Raw genomic sequence first — 9,144 nt, 5'->3', positions numbered from 1 at the left:
GCCTGACACACAAACTCAGGTGTGAGCTTAGGCACAGAGGGGGGCACTCTGCTTTGTCCATAATATGGCCTCAGGAATGCAAAAATCGTTGCAGGTCACAACAAATCCAGAAGAAACTGCACAATGGCTATATTATACATGTCAACTAAGCATGGGCGTAAAATCCGTTACGCTCGCGGATTTTTCGTATTTTCGGGGAATCCGCAATCCGCGAACTCTCGCGGATGCGGCGAGAATACGCAAATCCGCGCGAAGCGGATTTTTTGTTTGTGTTCGCACTGCTCGCGCTGCTCGCGGTCCGCGGCGCGGGCAGGAACAATCTCGCACTAGCGAAAGTACAAAAATTACTTAGTAAAGGAAGTGGCCCAGTCTCCAACTTCCTGTTCCTGTCCAGCAAGCTCCTCCCATAGGGGTGGGGTGAAGGAAGTGCCCCAGTCTCCAACTTCCTGTTCCTGTCCAGCAAGCTCCTCCATTTCCTGGCCACTTTTCGATCATTCTTGACTGGGAAGGATTACTTTTTGTGGTTGCTGCTGGATATTTGGATTTGAGGCCTTTTGGATTACTTTTGGATTCGAATTTTGATTTCACAAAGAAGTAAGTTGATGTTGTTTGTTTGTGGTGATTTTTGTGTGTGTTGTTTTTTTTCCGACTTTTTTGGGGGGAAAATCTGCAAGTTCGCGAGCTGAGGATGTTTTTGCTTGTGTTCGCACTGCTCGTGTCCCGCGCAGCAACAATCTCGCACTCGCGAAATTGTAAAAATTACAATTCTGCTGCACATGAATTGAAAACCACCAGGCTTATTTATGGGTGCATGGATGATACAACTGTTTTGTTGAAATTATTTTTGTTAACATGATTCTGGCCAGGGCATGGATGACATTGGATTGTGCTGATTTTTGTGTGTTTTAGGACTTTTTGGGGTGGTGTTGGGGGCTTGCTATGGGGGTGGGGACCATTTTATTGTCTGGTCCCGTGTGGGTGGGGGTCTAGGGGCCATTTGTAAGTTGTGTGCTTTGTGCCATAGGCCTGCACCCACTGTGCTCTGATGTCATCCATTATGCCCAGGGGGGCCCAGAATCGGTCTGTTCGCGGATTTTGCGGGTTTTTGCCACGTTCGCGCCGTGAAGCAACAATCTCGCACTCGCGAAATTGTAAAAACTGCAATTTTGCACCGGAAAACCACCAGCAGGCAGCATAAGCCTTCTGAAAATGGATGGATGGCATTGGATTGTGGTGATTTGATTTGTGTTGTGTGTTTTCACTTTTTGGAGTAGGGGTTGGGTGCTGGCTATGTTGGTGGTGGCCATTTTGAGGCATGGTCCTGGCCATGTGGATGGGGGGGTCAAGCGGCCATTTTGAAGGCAGGCAGTGAGCTTTGAGACATAGGCCTGCACCCATTGTGCCTTGCTTTCACCCATTGTGCCCAGGCGGAGTCAGGGGTACATGAAAGCACAACCCTCTGTGTGTGTGCTCTCTTGGATCAATGTTAAATTCCTGTTTCCCAAAAATTTAGCAAATCCTAATTTTGAAAATTCCATATTGTGTGGTGTGCACGTGTGTATTCATAAATGCCTACTTGCTAACTGTTTATTCAAGCGCTACATATGCAACATTTATATTTACTGATGTTCCTCTGTCTTCGTTTGCGTTTAGGTGCACAAAACTACGCATCATCGTTGAGCATCAGTGCCAGGAAGAAGTGCTGCTGCGGCCTGTTGTTCCGACATCTGAAGAAGATGGCTCCAAAAAGAGGTGCCCGTAGGTCCTCTTCCAAGAAAGATGTCTCTACTAAGGAGAAGAAGAAGCAAGTGGCACCACTTACCAAGGCGACTGGTTGCTCAACCAAGACATTTTTTGGGCAACAACAACAAAAAAAACAAAGGCCCACCATGAGTGCTGCACAGGTAGCCTGTTTAGTTGTTGAATCACCAACGACCAGTGATGTTGGATCATCGCAAGAAAGTAGCAGCACGCCATCAACACAGGTTTTAACTCATCTCACAAGTACTATTCAACAACCAAAGCCGCAACAACAACTGCATGGGCTACTAGTACAAGCAGAAGTACATGCGCAAGGAGCTGTCCAAGAAGGAGCTGTCCGAGAAGGAGCTGTCCGAGAAGGAGCTGTCCGAGAAGGAGCTGTCCGAGAAGGAGCTGTCCGAGAAGGAGAAGGCCGAGAAGGCCGAGAAGGAGAAGGCCGAGAAGGAGAAGGCCGAGAAGGAGAAGGCCGAGAAGGAGAAGGCCGAGAAGGAGAGGTCCATGGAGACTTGCAAGTAGAGGTCAGTGAAGATGGCCATGGAGCGGTGCAAGTGCCCACAATGGTTGTTCTTCCAGAAGTAGGGACACAGGAGGAAATTGACTTTGGAGCCGGGGTATCATGTCAGGAAGACGAAGCCACTCCTCCTGATGATTCATTTTCTCCCAGCTCCCCAGCAAGGAAAAGATCAAGGAGGGTGTGTAGAAGTTCCTCTTCAAGCCCCGCTCCATCAGATGATGATGTGGATCTAGATTGGCAACCATCTCTGACGTCTGAGAGGGAGGCACACCATGAGCTGCGAAAGGTATCACATGGTAAAAGGAAGGGCCCCGGAAAGCTCATACTTATGGATCCGAACGTCGGACTTGATGAAGTGGTGCATTCTGATGTTGTTGAAGAGGATGACAGCAATGACCTAGTCATCACACATGTCAGTCCAGCCACACCGGCCATGCAGCAGACAGACATTTACACCCTATCCCGACGTCATGCTGAGCGTGACCCTGGCGACGTGCCACTGGTAGCACCACCAACGCAGTCAAGTAGTACCACAAGTTCAACAAAACCTACAGCTCCCATATTTTCTCCCCAGAGGGGGACTCCATCCAGCTCGACTCCCTCAAGTAAGGTTGCTGCAATAATTGCACAACCCAGTAGATGTCTGCAAGGCTCATCCACCACTGCTTCATCTGGCATTGGCAGCAGTATCACCTTGTGCGGCAAAACCAGAAGTTTCCAGTCCCCAGTTTGGAACTTTTTTAGTGTCCATGAAAAATATGATAACATAGCCGTTTGTTGCATTTGTTAGACTAGCGTTAGCCGTGGTAAGACTGGTACCAACTATGGAACCGGAGGCCAGATAGGTCATCTTGAAAGAAAGCACGCTGTCGAATGGTTTCCGCACCTAGCAAACGTCAAGGGAAAGCGATCCCAAAGGGCAAGTGGCCAAAATATACCCATAGTAGGTGTTTCATCTGAAGATGATGGGGAGGTAGAAGAAGCGTCAGACATGTGTCCGGTTGCACCCAGTACCCCTTGCAGCACCACACCCTCCGTAACACATAGCAGGCACACTGAGAGTCTGGGAGACACACCAATGCGGAAAATGTCAACACTGATCAGAAGTGGGTCCAAGAAGGCATCAGCATCATCCCGTAAATTTGTCCAGCGCACCATTTCAGCCATGTTCTCCTCAGATGCGCAATTTCAACGCAACCACCCAACTGTACGCCTCTATAACACTAAGCTGGCAAAAATGCTAGCGGTGGACCTTCTCCCTTTTTCGTTTGTCGAAGGTGTGGGTTTCCTTGAACTCGTGGCAACATTGGCCCCTAAATGGAAGGTTCCTAGCCGGTACTATTTTGCCAGGGTTGCTGTTCCAGCACTACACAAAGAGGTGCTTGAGTTGGTGGGGGCAGCTTTGCAGAAGAGTGCTGTTCACACTATACACCTGACAACAGACATGTGGACCAGTTGCCAAGCCCTTGATTACATGTGCATCACTGCACACTGGGTCTCTTTTTCAGGGGTTATTAAACAGATAAATGCAGGTGGTGACTTGGTCGAGATTTTTAAGGGTGCTCGTAAACATGCAACATTAGCCATGTTTGGCATGGAGAAAAGTCATACTGCAGTCAACATTTTGGCTGACTTTAACAAAAAGGTCTTGAAATGGCTGCGCCCAAGACATTGCAAGGTTGGTTATGTTTCTACAGATAATGGCAGGAATGTAGTTAAGGCCATGGAGGACGGTTTCTATTTCAGAGTGCCGTGTTTGGCGCACTGTATCAACCTTGTTGTGCAAAATTTTTTGAAAAAAGAACTTGCAGTCGACAAAACACTGACCATCTGCAGAAGAATATGCACACATTTCAACCATTCTTTTAAGGCCCGGAAGGAGCTGAGGCGCAAGCAAAATGAACGTAGAATGCCAGTGAAAGCACTTATCCAGGAGGTGGCAACACGTTGGAACTCAACCTTCTACATGCTTGAGCGTCTGCATGAGCTGTTTCCAGTAGTCAATGAGTATTTCTACAACCTGGGTGGTGATACGACAGGAATGATGCTAGCGGTGGAGCAATGGCAGCTAGTTAAAAGCCTGACAGACATGCTTCGGCCTTTTGAGGTCTTCACGCGTGACGTGAGCAGGGAGGACTGTTCTTTGAGCAAAGCTATCCCACTGTTGCTGAAGCTCGAGCACCAAGTCAAGGTGGTGTCTTCACAATTAAAGGACGTTGGAAAGAACGAAGCACATGAGTTGGCGCAGAGATTATTACAACGCCTAGTTAGCAATGAACGGCTTGTAAATATCAAGAAACAACAGCACTACATTTGTGCTACTATTCTGGATCCACGTTACAAAAAGCCATTGTTTGGCAAAGTAATAATTCCTTTTGAAACATCGGATGTTACAGAGTACAAAGGTTGGCTAGCTCAGTCAGCCATTCGTTTTGAAATAGAGCGGAAGGAAACTGTAGGAGAAGACAGTACTACTAGTGAATCAGCAGGCGATCAGGCGTCCCAAAAAAGCACTTCACCATCTGTGCCTGTGGCAGAAGTGAGTGACTTTCCCTCTGAGCCGTTAAGCACACCAGCAACCGTATCATCTGCACCAGGCGCATGCGATATGTCTGAAGCGAGTTGGCTAACTCAGCTAGGGTTTCCTGGTCCTAGAAAGGACACAGAAGTGCAAAGTACAGGAATCCGGGAGGACATTCTTTCAATGGTGCAGGCCTATCTGGATGACTCAACAGAGGTCAATATTACAGAGGACCCATTGGCGTATTGGCATGGGAAAAGAAAAATATGGCGAGAGCTCACCAACCTGGCTATCAATTACTTGTCTTGCCCACTCGCAAGCGTGTCTTCAGAACGTGTTTTTAGTTCTGCTGGTGGCATTGTGACTTCCAAAAGGTCCCGCCTCTTGCCCGCAAATGTGGAGCGGCTCACCTTGATAAAGATGAACCAGCACTTCATACCACCAGATTACAGAGTACGAGAATGCACGCAGGAAGAAGAGGACACCGCCCTACCCGAGGAAAGTTCTCCTCAGTTACCAGAAGTAACCCCGACTGATGATTTAGCAGAGTATGAGGACGAGTTCTGCTTCCCTGACAGCGAGTTCTGAAAATGACTCAATCATTCATTCATTAATTGTAAATAGTCCTCCTTATTCACTTTTATTCCTGTGTGTCTGTCTTTCTTTAGCAAGTGCTTCATCACATTCCCAACAAAACTGTAATCAAATCAACCAATAAAACAACAAGCCCATCAACAGAACTGTCTTGATTTTGATGCCGCAGCATTCCTCAGGTTCACAACAGTTAGTTGACACGAACTCAGTCCTGGTCGTCTATCCTGAGTCCTCCTCCTCCAGACTCACCCTATCCATTACCCATAATGCTGATGCCTGGATTCTGCACAATGAAGAAACTTACTTAACGTTGACGAGTCCCCCACTGTGAATTCCAGGTGGAGCCAGCCCTCAAACACAAATTACAGGTAAGATAAGCGTTTGGATGGGAGGTAGTATAATGGAGTATTTGGAGAGGCGAGAGAGTGACAGTGGTACTAGCAGCAAAGTCCTAGGGCTCTTGAATTAACAAACTCTGTGACAGGCATTTACTTAGGAAAACATTTGGCCTATTGCACGTGAACGTGTAGGCGTTATATTGCTCGCTTGCCTGTCTCAGGGGTGCTGTCTCTGGGGCTTCTAGGTTTTAGGGTTGTGTCAGCACCGCTACCACATTTCTAATGTTGATTGCTTTTGATTTGCAGAAAATCCACGCCGGGAAACTCCAGTTGTGGCCCTGCTGCAGAACGCGTTAGGACTCTGTGAATTCCAGGTGGAGCCAGCCCTCAAACACAAATTACAGGTAAGATAAGCGTTTGGATGGGAGGTAGTATAATGGAGTATTTGGAGAGGCGAGAGAGTGACAGTGGTACTAGCAGCAAAGTCCTAGGGCTCTTGAATTAACAAACTCTGTGACAGGCATTTACTTAGGAAAACATTTGGCCTATTGCACGTGAACGTGTAGGCGTTATATTGCTCGCTTGCCTGTCTCAGGGGTGCTGTCTCTGGGGCTTCTAGGTTTTAGGGTTGTGTCAGCACCGCTACCACATTTCTAATGTTGATTGCTTTTGATTTGCAGAAAATCCACGCCGGGAAACTCCAGTTGTGGCCCTGCTGCAGAACGCGTTAGGACTCTGTGAATTCCAGGTGGAGCCAGCCCTCAAACACAAATTACAGGTAAGATAAGCGTTTGGATGGGAGGTAGTATAATGGAGTATTTGGAGAGGCGAGAGAGTGACAGTGGTACTAGCAGCAAAGTCCTAGGGCTCATGAATTAACAAACTCTGTGACAGGCATTTACTTAGGAAAACATTTGGCCTATTGCACGTGAACGTGTAGGCGTTATATTGCTCGCTTGCCTGTCTCAGGGGTGCTGTCTCTGGGGCTTCTAGGTTTTAGGGTTGTGTCAGCACCGCTACCACATTTCTAATGTTGATTGCTTTTGATTTGCAGAAAATCCACGCCGGGAAACTCCAGTTGTGGCCCTGCTGCAGAACGCGTTAGGACTCTGTGAATTCCAGGTGGAGCCAGCCCTCAAACACAAATTACAGGTAAGATAAGCGTTTGGATGGGAGGTAGTATAATGGAGTATTTGGAGAGGCGAGAGAGTGACAGTGGTACTAGCAGCAAAGTCCTAGGGCTCTTGAATTAACAAACTCTGTGACAGGCATTTACTTAGGAAAACATTTGGCCTATTGCACGTGAACCAACACGATGACAGTGTTCAGTTAAATGAAATTACTGCAAAACCACCACCCACCCAGTAGTAAAAGTAGTAAAAAAACAGGTATGCTCAGATAAAGTTTGAAAAAGTATATTTATATCCCTAACAAAATAATCTCCCGCAAGACCCTCCCTAACCCCAACAAATAAATAGTCCTCAAAAGTCCCCAAAAAACCCAACTCCCAATTCCCACCCCCCAAAAGTCTCAAAAACAGGGGCAAGGGACACTCTATGGATGCAAGCTGTTAAGTTTGGCCTCCAGGGCATCATGCTTTAGGGCCAGGGCATCATATTTTTCTTGGAGGATGGCTTGATCTAGGCGGAGGCCCTCCACCACATTCTGATATTTGGTCCATTTCTGGACCTCCGCCTCTAGGTCGGACACTCTGCGGAGTGCACGGCGCAAGCGACCTTTAACAGTGCTGCGAGGTGCAGCTTTTGCTGCTCGGCGGTGGCGTCTTCCGGCACGGCTCCGGTTTGCTGGAGCACTGTGCTTACCGGTAGAACGTGGGGTAACAGAGGAGGATGTAGATGTTGTTAGGTTTGATGCACTGGAGTGCGTGTCGTCCCCCTCTAGTTCCACCAGTCGCCGATATTCAGCAACAGTTGCTTCCAGCCTCCGTTGCCGGGCCAGTACAGCCAGCATACTCCTCGTTGGTTTGGAGGTTTTAGTATTGCCAACTACATGAAGAAAGAAAGACATAATCTGTAACCAATGCTCTTTAAGAATATGATTAACACAAAATGATTCAGCAGGAAGTTGTGTCACAGTACAACTAGCAACTAGCCAGGGCAGTACAAAACTATTCAGGCCAGTATCATGGGCGTCCGCAGGGAGGGGCGCTTGAATCACCATTTCCCTTCCCACAACTCACTTGTATCCTTGGTTTGGTGCTCTTTCATATGAAAGAGATCTGGCAGAAGTGAGTGATTTTTCCTCTGAGCCGTTAACCACACCAGCAACCGTATCATCTGCACCAGGCCCAGGCGATATGTCTGTTTCCCTCCCTCTCTCTCTCTCTCTCTCTCTCTCTCTCTCTCTCTCTCTCTGTCTCACTCTTTCTGTCTCCCTTTGTCTCCCTCTACCTCGCTGTCTCTCTCTCTCTGTCTCCCTCCCTCACCCTCCCTCTGGCTCCCTCCCTCTCTCTCTCTCTCCTTCTGTCTTCCTCTCTCTCTGTCTCTGCCTCCATCTGTCTGTCGGTCCCAGCCTGCTGTAATTACCATATTGTAATTTGTCACTGGGCCACCACTGAATACACATCATATCCTATCTAAGAGTCAGATAGTACCTCCATGATCCAGCTTACCTGTACTCGCCACCGCCACCGTCTCCTTCCTCACAGTCTGTACTTCTTGCTCTTGATCCGACTCCTCTAGCGCCGCCTCCTCCCCAGATTGACCCTCGGACTCCGAGTCACTGATGACCACCACATCTGAGCTGGCCCCGCCACCAGATGTTCCACCTACAAAGTAGATTTAAGAATGTTAGATTACACCACTCCACTAGTATTTGGTCTATGAATGAAAAAATGTGAAAACAACAGAAAAATTAATTGACTGTCTACTCTAGTCTAAAGTAAAAATGTCCCTCCTTCCAGGGAAAGCTGTTGTCTTGCTTCATTTTTTTTGTCACAATTGTTGAATGCTTGCTTAATTTTAACACACACTATTTTTCTCTGAACAGACAGAAACTGGACTTCTAAGGACAAGAGGAACATCAACTTCAAACCAGGTGAAAGCTCGGCTCGACCACAAGAAATGTGTACCAATCCAGTACTCATCAACTCAGCACCAAGCACTTTTCCATTTCCAACTAACTTTATTTTCATATATGTGTTTACTTAAACTTTTAATAAAGCTTTTAAACTTGAATTGACTCTGTGGTTTTTAGTCCTCCAGAGAGTCCAGACTAGAGTGACTGAGCGAAAAGTTTTGCAATTTTTGCAAGGAGGAGTCTGTGCTGCTGACACTACCAGGTTTATTTATACAGTGTGCCAAACACGCCACTCTGAAATATTATTACTCTGGTCTTTGCTGTCCATAGTTCGGTTTGTGGAGAATTGTCCCTGCAACAGTTGGATTATTGATTTT

At 47.3% G+C, this 9,144-nt stretch overlaps 1 long non-coding RNA gene across 1 annotated transcript; it reads left to right on the top strand.

Moving 5' to 3' along the window:
* Nucleotides 1–6,776: 6,776 nt before the first annotated feature.
* LOC144753806 (uncharacterized) lies at nt 6,777–8,925 on the top strand. The gene is made up of 2 exons (XR_013594540.1): nt 6,777–6,880; nt 8,738–8,925. It is a non-coding gene; the product is annotated as an uncharacterized LOC144753806 (long non-coding RNA).
* Nucleotides 8,926–9,144: the final 219 nt, after the last annotated feature.

This window comes from Lissotriton helveticus, chromosome 5_1 (assembly GCF_964261635.1).
Source record: "Lissotriton helveticus chromosome 5_1, aLisHel1.1, whole genome shotgun sequence".
Lineage (NCBI taxonomy): Eukaryota > Metazoa > Chordata > Amphibia > Caudata > Salamandridae > Lissotriton > Lissotriton helveticus.
The sequence above is the reverse complement of the archived record's forward strand: the minus strand, read 5'-3'. Positions and strand labels throughout refer to the sequence as shown.